Below are 12,763 nucleotides of genomic sequence, written 5' to 3'. Positions count from 1 at the left end.
CCCAAGAAAATATTGGCTATCTGGATTCAGTAATACATTAAAAAGACCATACCCCATGATCAAGTGGGATTCATCCTAGGAATGCAAGGATGTTATATTCACAAATCAATAAACATAATCCACCACGTAAACAAAATGAAAGACAAAAACACGATCATATTAATAGATGCTGAAAAAATTTAATTAAATTCAACATCAATTTATGATTAAAAAAAACTGGGCAAAGTAGGAACATAATGAACATACTTCAACATAATAAAGACATATGAGAAACCTACAGCCAACATTATACTCAGTGGGAAAAACTAAAAGCTTTCCCCTTAAGGTCAGGAACAAGACAAGGTGTCTTCTTTTACCACGGTTATTCAACATAGTCCTGGAATTTCTAGTCACAGCTATCAGACAATAATAAAGAAATAAAAGGCAACCAAATTGGAAAGAGGAAGTAAAACTGTCATTATTGCAGATGACATAATAGTGTGGATAGAAAAACCCTATAATGTCCACCAGAAAACTATGTGGCCTATTAAGTCAATTTGGCAAAATAGCAGGATACAAAGTCAATATTCAGAAATCAATGGCAATTTTGTACACCAACAATGAAATATCCGAAAGATAAAGAAGGAAAAAATCCAATTTCCTATAGCAACAAGAAAAATAAAGTACCTAGGAATAAATTTAATTGAGGAGGTGAAAAACGTGTACTCAGAAATTTACATGGTATGTTTACACAATGGAATACTACGCAGAAGAAAGAAGGAGTTACTACTCTTTGCAACAGCATGGCTGGAACTGGAGAATATTATGGTAAGTGAAATAAGCCAGGTGGTGAAAGACAAATACCTAGCACCTGTAAGTGGAACCTAATCAACAAAACAAGCAAGCAAAATATAACCAGAGACATTGAAATAAAGAACAAACTTACAGTGACCAGAGGGGCAGGGGGAAGAGGATAATAGGGGAAAGAAGGGGAAGGGAAAAGTCAAGGAACATGTATAGAGGACTCTGAACAAAGCCAAAAGGGGGAAGGATTAAGGGTGGAGGTGGGGGTCAGTGAGGTGGGGGAAGGTGGTGGTGGGAAAATGGAAACAACTGTACTTGAACAACAATTAAAAAAAGTAGGTGATATTAAAATAAAGAAATCTATAGAAGACCAAGGAAAGAAATTAAGGAAGATATTTACAAAAATGGAAGCATACACTATGTTTATCAATTTGAAGAATTAACATCATTAAAATATCCATACTATCCAAAACAATCTATAGATTCAATATAATTCTTATTAAAATACGAATGGGATATTTCACAGATCTAGAACAGGTATTTCAAAAATGTATATGGAATCTAAAAAGATCCTAAATAGCCTCAGCAATCTTAGGAAAAAATAACAAAGTAGGAAGGATCACAATATCTGGTATCAAACTATACTACATGGCCACTGTAATCAAAACAGTGTAGTATTGACATAGGAATAGACACATAGATATATGGAACAGAATAGAGAGCCCAGAAATAAACTCATGTTTCTATAGTCAATTAATATTTGACAAAAGGAAAAGCAGCATACAATGGAGCAAAAACAACCTCTTCAATAAATCATGTTGGGAGAACTGGACTGGTACATGAGAAAAAGGAAACTAGATCATCAACTTACCATACAGCAGAATAAAGTCAAAATGAGTAAAATACTTAAGTATAAGTTATAACACCATAAAAGTTCTACAGGAAAACATAGGCATGAAAATTTCAGATATCCACGTAGCAATATATTTGCCAACATGTCTCCTAGGGCAAGGGGAATAAAAGAAAAAATAAAAACTGGGACTACAGCAAACTTAGAAGCTTTGCATTGCTAAAGAAATCATCATCAAAAGGAAAAAGGAACTAGTCATATGGGAAAACATATTTGCCAATGATACATTGGACAAAGTTTTGATAACTAAATATATAAAAGATTTATACTACTTAACACCAGGAAAACAAGCAATACAATTAAAAAAGGTAAAGGACTTGAATAGACATTTCTCCAAGGAGGACATACAGATGGACCATGGACATATGAAAAGATGCTCAACGTCACTAGCCATCAGAGAGATGTAAATTAAAACCACAATGAGTTATAACCTCATATCTGTCAGGATGGCTATCATTAATAATTCAAAAACCAAAATTTAAAGTGCTGATGAGGATGTGGAGAAAAGGGAACCCTAGTACACTGTTGTTTAGAATGCAAACTGGTACAGCCACTGTGGAAAACAGTGTGATATTTCCTAAAAAAGACTAAAAATGGAACTGCTTTTTGACCTACTGATTCCACTGCTGGGAATATACCCTAAGAATCTCAAATCACCAGTTCAAAAGAACTTATGCACCCCTATGTTCATGGTGCTTTATTCAATAGCCAAGTGCTGGAAACAGCCTAAGTGCTCATGAGCAAATGAGTGGAGAAAAATACTGTGGTATATTTACGCAATGGAATACTATGCATCAGAAAGAAAGGAGAAACTCCTACCTTTTTCAACAGCATGGATGGAACTGGAGAGTATAATTGTAAGTGAAATAAGCCAGTTGGTGAAAGGCAAATACCATGTGATCTCACCTGTACGAGGAATCTAGTGAACAAAATAAACAAACAAACAAAAGAGAACCATAGGCATAGAAATATGGAACAGACTGACAGTGACCAGAGGGGAGGGATTATGGGGATAATGGCGGAAAGAGGGGGAAGGGAGTAGTCAAAAAACACATGTGAATGACCCACATACATGGACAACAGCATGGGTATCGCCTTCAAGAGCTGAGGAATAGGATAGATGGAGGAGAACAAAAGGGTAAAAACTGGGACAACTGTAGTACAGTAACAACAAAAAAAAGATAAAAAAAAGTCATTTTGTGGATGTTTACAGTTGCAACTAAAAGTAATATTTGGTTATTTTAGTTATTTAGTTTCATGCATATAAAAAGAATGCTGAAAATATCACTCCAAGAAAAATGTAAGAATAAAAATGAAAAGTTAAACATTGTGGGAATTCCATCAGGATGGGTGTGGTAGGGCTGATCCTCCTGATTCTGTGGGCAATCCTGGAGGAAACCTGGTGGAGCCACAGGGACCACAATTGGAAACTGAGGAAACTTAACCTTTGAACCTGGCTGGAGTGAATGAAGGAATTGAGAGGATGGATCTCACTTCCTGCAAGTCAGGAGATCTGCTTGGAAGATATGAATGAAAGAGTGAATGGCAAGTTTGATTTTATTCATAGACAACCAGAATATGGTTATTTTCAGTACTCTATTGAATCTTGAATTATTTATATTGTCTCTTCTCATCACATGTAATGTTTCACTTTAAGTATATTTCTTCTTTCCCTTTGTTCTCTTCTTTCTCCCTTTTCTTTTTAACATTTCATCTTTAGCCTCTTTGGTATTTCTAAGTGCTGGTGAGAGGAATGAGTCTCCCTTGCTTAGCTGGAGCCATGCTTCAGAGCCAGCCTCTAAGCCCTCTGATGCTCAGGGAACCTCAGCAATGTACCCATAATCAGAACAAAGATGTCAAGCAGGCCACAAATTCTCTATTCTCTCCTATAATTTGGTCATGAAACACCAGTTCTTCCAGGAAGGCAGGAAAAAGTTTAAAGATCAAGTACTTTGTATACTGATGTAAGGCAGCACTTTTCTGAGATTTTAGAATACTGTAAATAATAACTGAAAATAAACACTTAATATGATGAAGTATGCTTGAAACCAGAACAAAATGCAGGTGCAGAGAAAACCATTGTAATAAAGGAGATAATTAACTATTATGATGTAGTAATAATACCTAGTATCTGCAGTTTTGCCAGACTCATCAAAATTAGTTTAGCTAAAAGAAAAAATGGATCATTAAACATGTCTTTTTGTTTTAATCATCTCTAAAATATCATAGATCTATTATCTAACTTTAAACTTGTTTCAAAGCTAATTTGACATAATCAATATTTAAGAATACATATATTTGAGAATATGCACAAAAGAGAAAAAAATTCAATATTATCTTTAAATCAAATTATTTCATTTTAAAATATGAACATAACATTACTTTTAGACCAAAACTGATCTTAGTAACCAACTTCCTGACCTTTCTTTTTCCTTGAATTTGTCTTCTCGGTAATCAAAGACAACACCCCAGTAATGGGATTCAGTATCATATCGCAGAGAAGGGATTGTAGCTAATGATAGCCTGTGAGAAATGAAAGAACTTTGGTTCAATTGATGCTGAAACTGATTTATTTCATTAGCTAGTGTTAGATGCAAATTACAGTGTAATGGAATTAATTATTTAAAATGGTGCTATTTTCTTTTCATCTGGTAAATCAATTTGCTGTTTAAGGATTTGTTTGTATTTAAAGTACAAAGAAAACCAAGGGATTTCTATAGCTCTGCTTGGAAACAGGAATGAGACAAGGGAAATAGCTGGGGCAGTACAATATCAATGAGGCAAAAACAGAGCAGATTAGTAAGGTGCAGTCAATGTCTACCTGGAGTAAGTGAACACTACAGAACAAACACCTTTTAAAAATTCTCTTAAAGACTTAATCTATTTAGAGACAAGCTGAAAGCAGTGATTCTTAACCTTGAATATACATTATAACCCCTGATTATACATTATAACCTCCTGGGACATTTTTAGGAAATGCCAATGTCAAAGCCTGATGCTAATTCAGTTAAAACAAATTGCTGACAGATAGTGTTACTGAACAAATATAATGTCACCTTTTTTCTAAAAAATGCATTTGACAGGAAGCAAGCACTTACAATGGGCTAAAGGTAGTTTATTCAATAAATTATGTTAGGGAAATTAGACAGATGCATGCAGAAAAATGAAACTAGACCACTTTATATACCACACACAAAAATAAATTCAAAATGGATTAAAGACTTTAAATACTAGACCTGAAGTAATAAAAATCCTAGAAGAAAACCTAGGCAGTAAAATCTTGGACATTGCTCATTGCAATATTTTTTCTGACATATCTCTCCAGGTAAGGGAAACAAAAGAAAAAAAAATAATAAACAAATGGGACTTCATCAAACTAAAAGTTTTTTTTTTTTATAATAAAGGTAATCATCAACAAAATAAAAAAGAAGACCCATGGAATGGGAGAATATATTTGCCAATTCACCTGATAAAAAGTTAATTTCCAAAATTTATAAAGAAGATATAAAAATCAAAAGCAAAAAAAAAACAAACCCCAAAACAAACAATCCAATTAAAATAATGGACAAAGGACCTGAGTAGACACTTCTCCAAAGAGAATATACAGATGGCTAATAGACACATGAAAAGATCTTGTCACTAATCATCAGAGAAATGCAAATTAAAACCACAGTGACATATCACCTCACACCTGTCAGAATGGCTACCATCAATATAACAATAAACAACAAGTGCTAGTGAGGCTGTGAAAAAAACATAATTCTTTAGCTCTGTTGGTGGGAATACAGATTGCTGCAACCATTGTGGAAAGCAGTAGGGAAATACTTCTAAAAATTAAAAATAGATCTGCCTTTTGACCCTGTGATCCTACTTCTGGAAATATATCCAAATAAACACAAAATACTAATTCAAAAGAATATAAGCACCCCTATGTACATTGCAGCATTATTTAAAATTGCCAAGATATGGAAGCAGCCTAAGTGTTCATCAGTAGATGAGTGGATAAAACAATTATGGGACATTGACACAATGGTGAACCACTTAGTCATAAAAAAGAAAAAAAGTTTTACCCTTTGCAACAGCATGAATATACCTGGAGAATATTATGGTAAGTGAAATAAACCAGGCAGAGAAAGACAAATATCATGATTTCACTCATAAGTGGAATCTAATGAACAAACTGAACTAACAAGCAAAGTTAAGACAGGCTCATAGAGAGCAGGTTGACAGCTATTGGGCAGGGGGTAGTTAGGGCATGGAGGGATCAAGCAAAAAGAAACTCATGGATATGGACAACAGTGTGGTTATTTCTGGGGGAGAGGGAGGTGTAAGGAGGTTAAATGGTAATGTAAAAATACAATTAAGAAATTAAAAAAAAATTCGTATGGGCTTTAAACAAAAAAAAAATAAAACTACATATTCCCTGAGCTGCATAAAGTAATGGGTTAGTAATGCTCGGTTTATATAGGACTAGAATCTCTATAACAAGGCAATCACCAGCAGATTAGGGATATAAAATATATTCACGTGCCCCAAGGCAGTGTCAGTTGATGATGAACATGTTGTATGCTCTAAACATTCAGAATGAGAAATGACTTTGGACCAGGAGAATCAAGGAACTTTCCTAAGAGTCAGTAGGAGATGACCCATAATTTAGAGGAAAATGTATCACAAAGCTATTGTTGCATGAGAAACTCTATCAGTCTTAAACACATAAAAATAGCCATTTATTTTATTTTAAGAGTCTAAATATACCTTGATGACTTGGCTATTCTAGATTGATTTTGACTGGTCTTGGCTTGTGTTCTCTTGTTAATGATCATAAATAGTTTTGCTGAACAAACTATTTCAAAAATAAAGATGCTCAAAAATTTTTGTGACAAATGCGACCAAAGTCATTTTACAAAAGTCACTGTAATGATATCTGAACAGTTTTCTTTTGTTTTGTTTTTTTAACAGGTTTGACTACAAGATAATTAATGAAATGTTTGTGAAGAAAAGAGTCTTCTACATGCATTTTTTTGGGGGGGGTGAGGGGGTAGATGCTAAAGCTAGTTTTGAGTGGCTAAATTATTTCACCTTAGAAAGTATCGAGTGAATTTAAGGTTTGTTCCTGGCTTCCATATTCCTGGCTTCAAGTATGGTGCTCTTGCTCCTGTGCCAAATACTGGTAGTCTTTGAGAAAGGGTTTTGTATACTATCTTATTCATGTAAGAACTTAAATGTATTTAACCTCAAATGAAAAAAAGTTATTGTAAAAACACAAGAGATAATAGAACCATTATCTCTTAACAACTTTCTAAGCCTCAGACAATTAAAAAAAATATTTAAAAAATATTTACTGCTACTTCTCTCAGTAGGTATTTAACCATTTCTCATGTAGAGAAATAGTCTCAATGAGATTAATTTATACTTGCAGGATTACACAGGGGGTGGCTAAGCTTGTATTGGAGTCCAATTCTCTTGTTTTTTCTACCCCATGCTCTTATACACTGTGATTTCAAAATGGGATATATTCTATCTATTTCCTTTTTTTGATTTAATTTTTTTAAAAAATTGTTGTTCAAGCACAGTTGTCTCCATTTCCCCCTACCATTCCCTCCCACCCCACCCATCCCTGCCTCCGACACTTGAGCCTATCTTCTTTGACTTCATCCATGTGTTTTTCATACATGTTCCTTGATTTAATCTTTATTGTATTTTTCCCCATTACCATTTAGTCCTTTTAGGTTCTCCGCTTACCAGCAATCACCACACTGTTGTCCATGTACATGAGTTCTTTTTCCTTTTTGCTCGATCCCTATCTTACTTCTAACAGGAAAGAATAATTGAATACTAGGTGAGGAATTTCTGTTGAAATTTACGGACTACAAACTTGTGTGGTTGCATTTTTCTTTCTTTTTTTGTACCCATTTCCCCCCATTACTGTCCACTGCCCTACGCACCCCTCACCTTCCACTTTCAATCTTCCCTGTCCCTGTTGCTTTTGTCCATGGGTACTTTATACATGTTCCTTGTCTTGATCCTTCCCTTTATTTTCTCCATTGTACCCCTCACCCTCCCTTCTGATCACTGTCCGTTTGGTCTTTATTTCGGTATCTCTGGTTCTATCTTGCTTGTTTGTTTTGTTGATTAGGTTCTGCTTAGAAGTGAGATCATATGGTGTTTGTCTTTCACCACCTCGTTTATTTCACTTAGCATAACACTCTCCAGTTCCATCATGCTGTTGTGAAGGAGAGGAGCTCCTTCTTTCTTTCTGCTGTATAGTATTCCATTGTATAAATGTACTACAGTTTTTTTGATCCACTCATATTAATGATGGGTACTTGGGTTATTTCTAGCACTTGGCTATTGTAAATAATGCTGCTATGAACATTGGGGGTGCATAGGTTCTTTTGAATTAGTATTTCAGGATTCTTAGTGTATATTTCCAGGAGCAGAATTATTGGATCAAAAAGCAGCCGTGTTTTGTGTGTCATGTAAGTTCATGGTCTAAATGATAAATGAGGTGGTTTTGAGGAAATTCCATACTGTTTTCCACAGTGGCTGTACCAGTCTGAATTCCCACAGTGTCATAGGGTCCTTTTTTCTCTACAACCTTGCCAGCACTTGTTGTTTGTTGACTTGTTTGTGGTGGCCATTCTGACCACTAAGAAGTGGTATCTCATTGTGGGTTTTTTTTTTTTACAGTAACGTCTGTTGTTTAGTTATTTATTTAACATTTTCTTTTTATTTATTTTTCAAATACATTTGTCTCCACCTACTCCCCCATCACTTTCTGGCTAGTGATGCTGAGCATCTTTTCATGTATCTCTGGGTCCTCTGTATACCCTCCTTGGAGAACTTTCTGTTCAACTCCTTTGCCTACTTTTAAATTGGATTGTTTGTCTTCCTGGTGTGGAGTCATGTGGGTTCTTTATATATTTTTAAGTTCAAACCTTTGTCCCAGGTATCATTGACAAATATATTTTCCCATGTGGTTGGTTCCCTTTTCATTTTGCTGATATTTTCTTTATCTGTGAGGAAGATTTTAATTTTATGTCATCCCATTTCTTTATTCTTTATGTCCCTAGCTCTAGGGGACATATCAGTGAAAACATTGCTGCCTGGAATATCTTAAATTTTTCTGCCTATGTTCTCCTCTAGAACTTTTATGGTGTCACAACTTATATTTAAGTCTTTTATCCATCTTGAGTTTATTTTTGTGTATTGTGTAAGTTCATGGTCTAATTGACAAATGAGGTGGTTCTCTTCTCTGAATTAAACTAAAACACTTTCCTGAAATTATATTAAAATCCAATAAAAATTTTCTACTTAGTTTTGCAAAAAAAAAAAGAAATCATATTAAATAAATTTCAGTATATGCTGATTTAACATTGTTAATATTCAGGGGGAATCTCAGAAAAATCAGCATATTTACAGGGGAGAAGAGAGTCCAACCACAGGGCTGAGGCTTGGGTGAGGCAAGTAAAGTGCTTATGGCATATTCTTTTAGGAGTTGATTCATTTTGCGGTCATTCAAGTGCATGATCATGGCCCCTACGACTGAGGGCCTTCTAAAATACTGTGTTCTAAGTACCTGGTTTATGTCACCATTCCTCTGGTCCTTTCAACAAGAATTAATCCCAAAGTTTGTCAGGAGATTTGCATGCAGAGAGCAACCAACTGAAGGACTGTGCATTTTCATCTTTGGCTATCAGAAACCCTCAGCTGAAACCTCCATTTATCCATTTGTACCTATATCCATACTTCCCACACCTTTTCCCTGTGTCCCACTGCATTCTGTGTTTCTATTTTGATGATATTAAATCTGCTGTAGTCCATTCTGAGTTTTTCACCTTAGCCTCTTAAGTGCCTGGGCTTCTTGTGCAGCATGTAAAACACTCTAAGTCTGCGGATCATGAAAAGGGTTTCCTAGGTGTAATGCAAACCCCTTAAGAATGCTGTATACAGACAAGATCTACCAGCATTCAGGCCAGAAGGAGCACAGATGCTTTAAAGGACAACGGGAGGCTCAATTAGTTCAGGAATTGAAACTGCAGACAACACAACAGACAACACAGCACACACCCAGCACTAAGAAAAGAGAGGCCTAGAAGCAAAGGATGCTTTTACTGCAGACTGGAGAGGTTTCGTTAGTTGGGGACATTCACGACACTGCAGATGACATTTAATGGACACACTTAATTATTCTACTTGTCACATGGATTAGGTGGGATTGAATCTAAGATTATGACACAACAAATGGCTTTGAACCTGCAGAAGTCTGAATGAATCTTGCCTAGGTAGGACATTGATGGGATCCAATTTTAGAAGCCTGAACAATCTTTATAGTGTTTCTAGATAAAATGGAGAATGCTAATTTAATGTTAAAGTAATGAATCATTTTTTAAAGATTTTACTTATTTATTTTTAGAGAGAGGGGAAGGTAGGCAGAGAGCAAAGGAGAAGAACACTGTTACGTGAGAGAAACATCAATTGGTTGTCTCTTGCACATGCCTCAACCAAGGACCAGGCCTGCAACCCAAGTGTGTGTCCTGACTAGAGGTCAAACCAGTGACCTTTGGCTTTATGGTATGATACCCAACCAACTGAGCCACACCAGTCAGGGTGACAATGAAAAATTTTAATACAAATATATCCCCAAAATATTGCATGAGGCATAAATGCGCGCGCGCGTGCGCGCACACACGCACACATACACAAATTTTATCTGAAACATAAATTTAAATGGACACACTGTAATCTGTGTTATTTTATTTTTTTGTTTATTTTTATTAAATTATTGGGCTAAATTGGTTGATTATATTATGGGTTTCAAGTAAATCATATTTTTAAAAATATATTTTATTGATTATGCTAATTACTCTTGTCCCAATTCTTCCTCCCTTGCCCCCTCAACCCAATACCCCTATTGCCTCCAGCAATCCCCCGCTTAGTTCATGTCCATCGGTTATATATATATATATATATATATATATATATATATATTCTTTGGCTACTCCATTTCCTATATGATTCTTAAAATCTCCATGTGTATTTTGTACCTACTAATTCATGCTTCTTAATCCCTGCACCTTTTCCCCCATTCTCTCCTTTCCTCTCCCAGCTGATAACCCTCCAAATCATCTCTATATTTATGATTCTGTTCCTGTTGTGCTTGTTTGCTTAGTGTTTTTTTTTAAGATAGAGTTGTTGATAGTTGTGAATTTGTTGTCATTTTAATATCCATAGTTTTTATCTTTTTCCTTATATAGTTACCCTTAATATTTCATATAACAAAGGCTTGGTAATGATGAACTCTAATTTTACCTTGTCTGGGAAACACTTTATCTGTCCTTCAACTCTAAACATTAGCCTTGCTGTTAGAGTAATATAGGTTGTAGGTCCTTGCTTTTCATCACTTGTAATAATTCTTGCCAGTCCCTTACAGCCTGCAAAGTCATTTTTGAGAAATCACCTGACAATCTTATGGGAACTCCTTTGTAGGTAATTATCTGCTTTTCTCTTGCTGCTTTTCAGATTCTCTCTTTATCTTTAAACTTTGGCATTTTAATTATGATATGTCTTGGTTTGGTCCTGTTTGGGCCCATCTTGTTTGGTATTCTATATGCTTCCTAGACTTGTATGTCTATTTCCTTCACCAAATAAGGAAAGATTTATTTCATTATTTTTTCAAATAAGTTTTCAATTTTGTGTTCTTCCTCTTCTCCTTCTGGTACCCCTATGATTCAGATGTTGGTAAAGATGTCCCAGAGACTCCTTAGCCTATCCTCATTTTCTTTTTTATGCTGTTGCAATACCCAGTCAGTTCTTTGAGCATCCTGATAACCAGTGTTCTGAACTCTGCATATGATAGGTTGCTTATCTCTATTTTATCTAGTTTTATCCTAGAGTTTTGTTCTGTTCTTTCATTTGGCTCATATTTTTTGGTCTCCTCAATTTGATAGCCTCCATGTATTTGTTTCTGTGTATTAAGTAGAGCTGCTTTGATTCTCTGTGTTAGTACTGTGGCCTATCATAGAAAAACACACCTGTAAATTGGATGGGGAGGAGCTTTAGGTAATCCCCAGGGTAGGGAAACCCATTTCACTGCTTTGTGGGTCTGTGTGGAGGAGGCTCAGAGAAAGGACAATGCTGTTACCTGGGCTCTGGGAATTTGCCTGGGTGGAAACTAGCCCTGATGCCAGCCATTTCACTTCCTTACTGTATGCCACTGGTGCCCTTCTAGCTGTTGCCCTTGTGCTGAATGCCAGAGGGGTTAGGTCTGCATAAGTCCTAAGACCTTTGAGAGACCTTTAAGAGGAGCTTCCTAAGAATCTTGCAGTTTCTTCCCTGTGGGACCACCTGTTCCATGTCTCCATGCTTCTCTATGCCACTCTACCTCTCTGCATATTTCTTACTCATCTGGATGAATGTGTCTTCTTTAAGTCCTTGGTTGATGGATTTCCATACAGCTTGATTTTCTGATGAATAATGGGTGATATTTGCTTGGTAGTACAGTTGTAATTTTTTTCTGTAGTTGTGTGAGGAGGTGAAGCATGTTTACTTACACCTCCATCTTGAGTGGAAGTCTGGCCTTCCAAATAAATCATGTTTATATCACATATTTTTGTTTGCTAAATCTGTAGCAGTATTTGTACAAGGTGTTGGAAATAAATTTATCTACTAATTTTCATACTGAATATTTCTTTTGAAAAGCTAATGGTGAGAAATAGAAAAAAGTCTTAGCCACATGAACATTATTTTAACACTAGTTTCTTCCTCTGCAAAATTGATATAATAATGGTGACTGTATCTCACCATTATATTATGTAGTATATGTGTATATATGTAGTATATATATATATCAATATACTACATTATATAGTTGTATAGAGAATACATATGTGGTAATATGAAGTGCTGAGCATAGCCCTGACATATAGTAAATGCTCAATAAGTTTCAATAACTATTAAAATAAATGGATGGGTAGTGAATAAATAAATAAATGTTACTAGTAAAGTAGCATACCATGAGAATCTAAGTAATATTCTAAAATATTTCATCTTATTCTGTATGGGAGACAA

Source organism: Pteronotus mesoamericanus, unplaced genomic scaffold (genome assembly GCF_021234165.1).
Source record: "Pteronotus mesoamericanus isolate MK-2021 breed Mesoamerican mustached bat unplaced genomic scaffold, CSHL_Meso_final contig_27, whole genome shotgun sequence".
NCBI classification, from domain to species: Eukaryota; Metazoa; Chordata; class Mammalia; order Chiroptera; family Mormoopidae; genus Pteronotus; species Pteronotus mesoamericanus.
The sequence above is the reverse complement of the archived record's forward strand: the minus strand, read 5'-3'. Positions refer to the sequence as shown.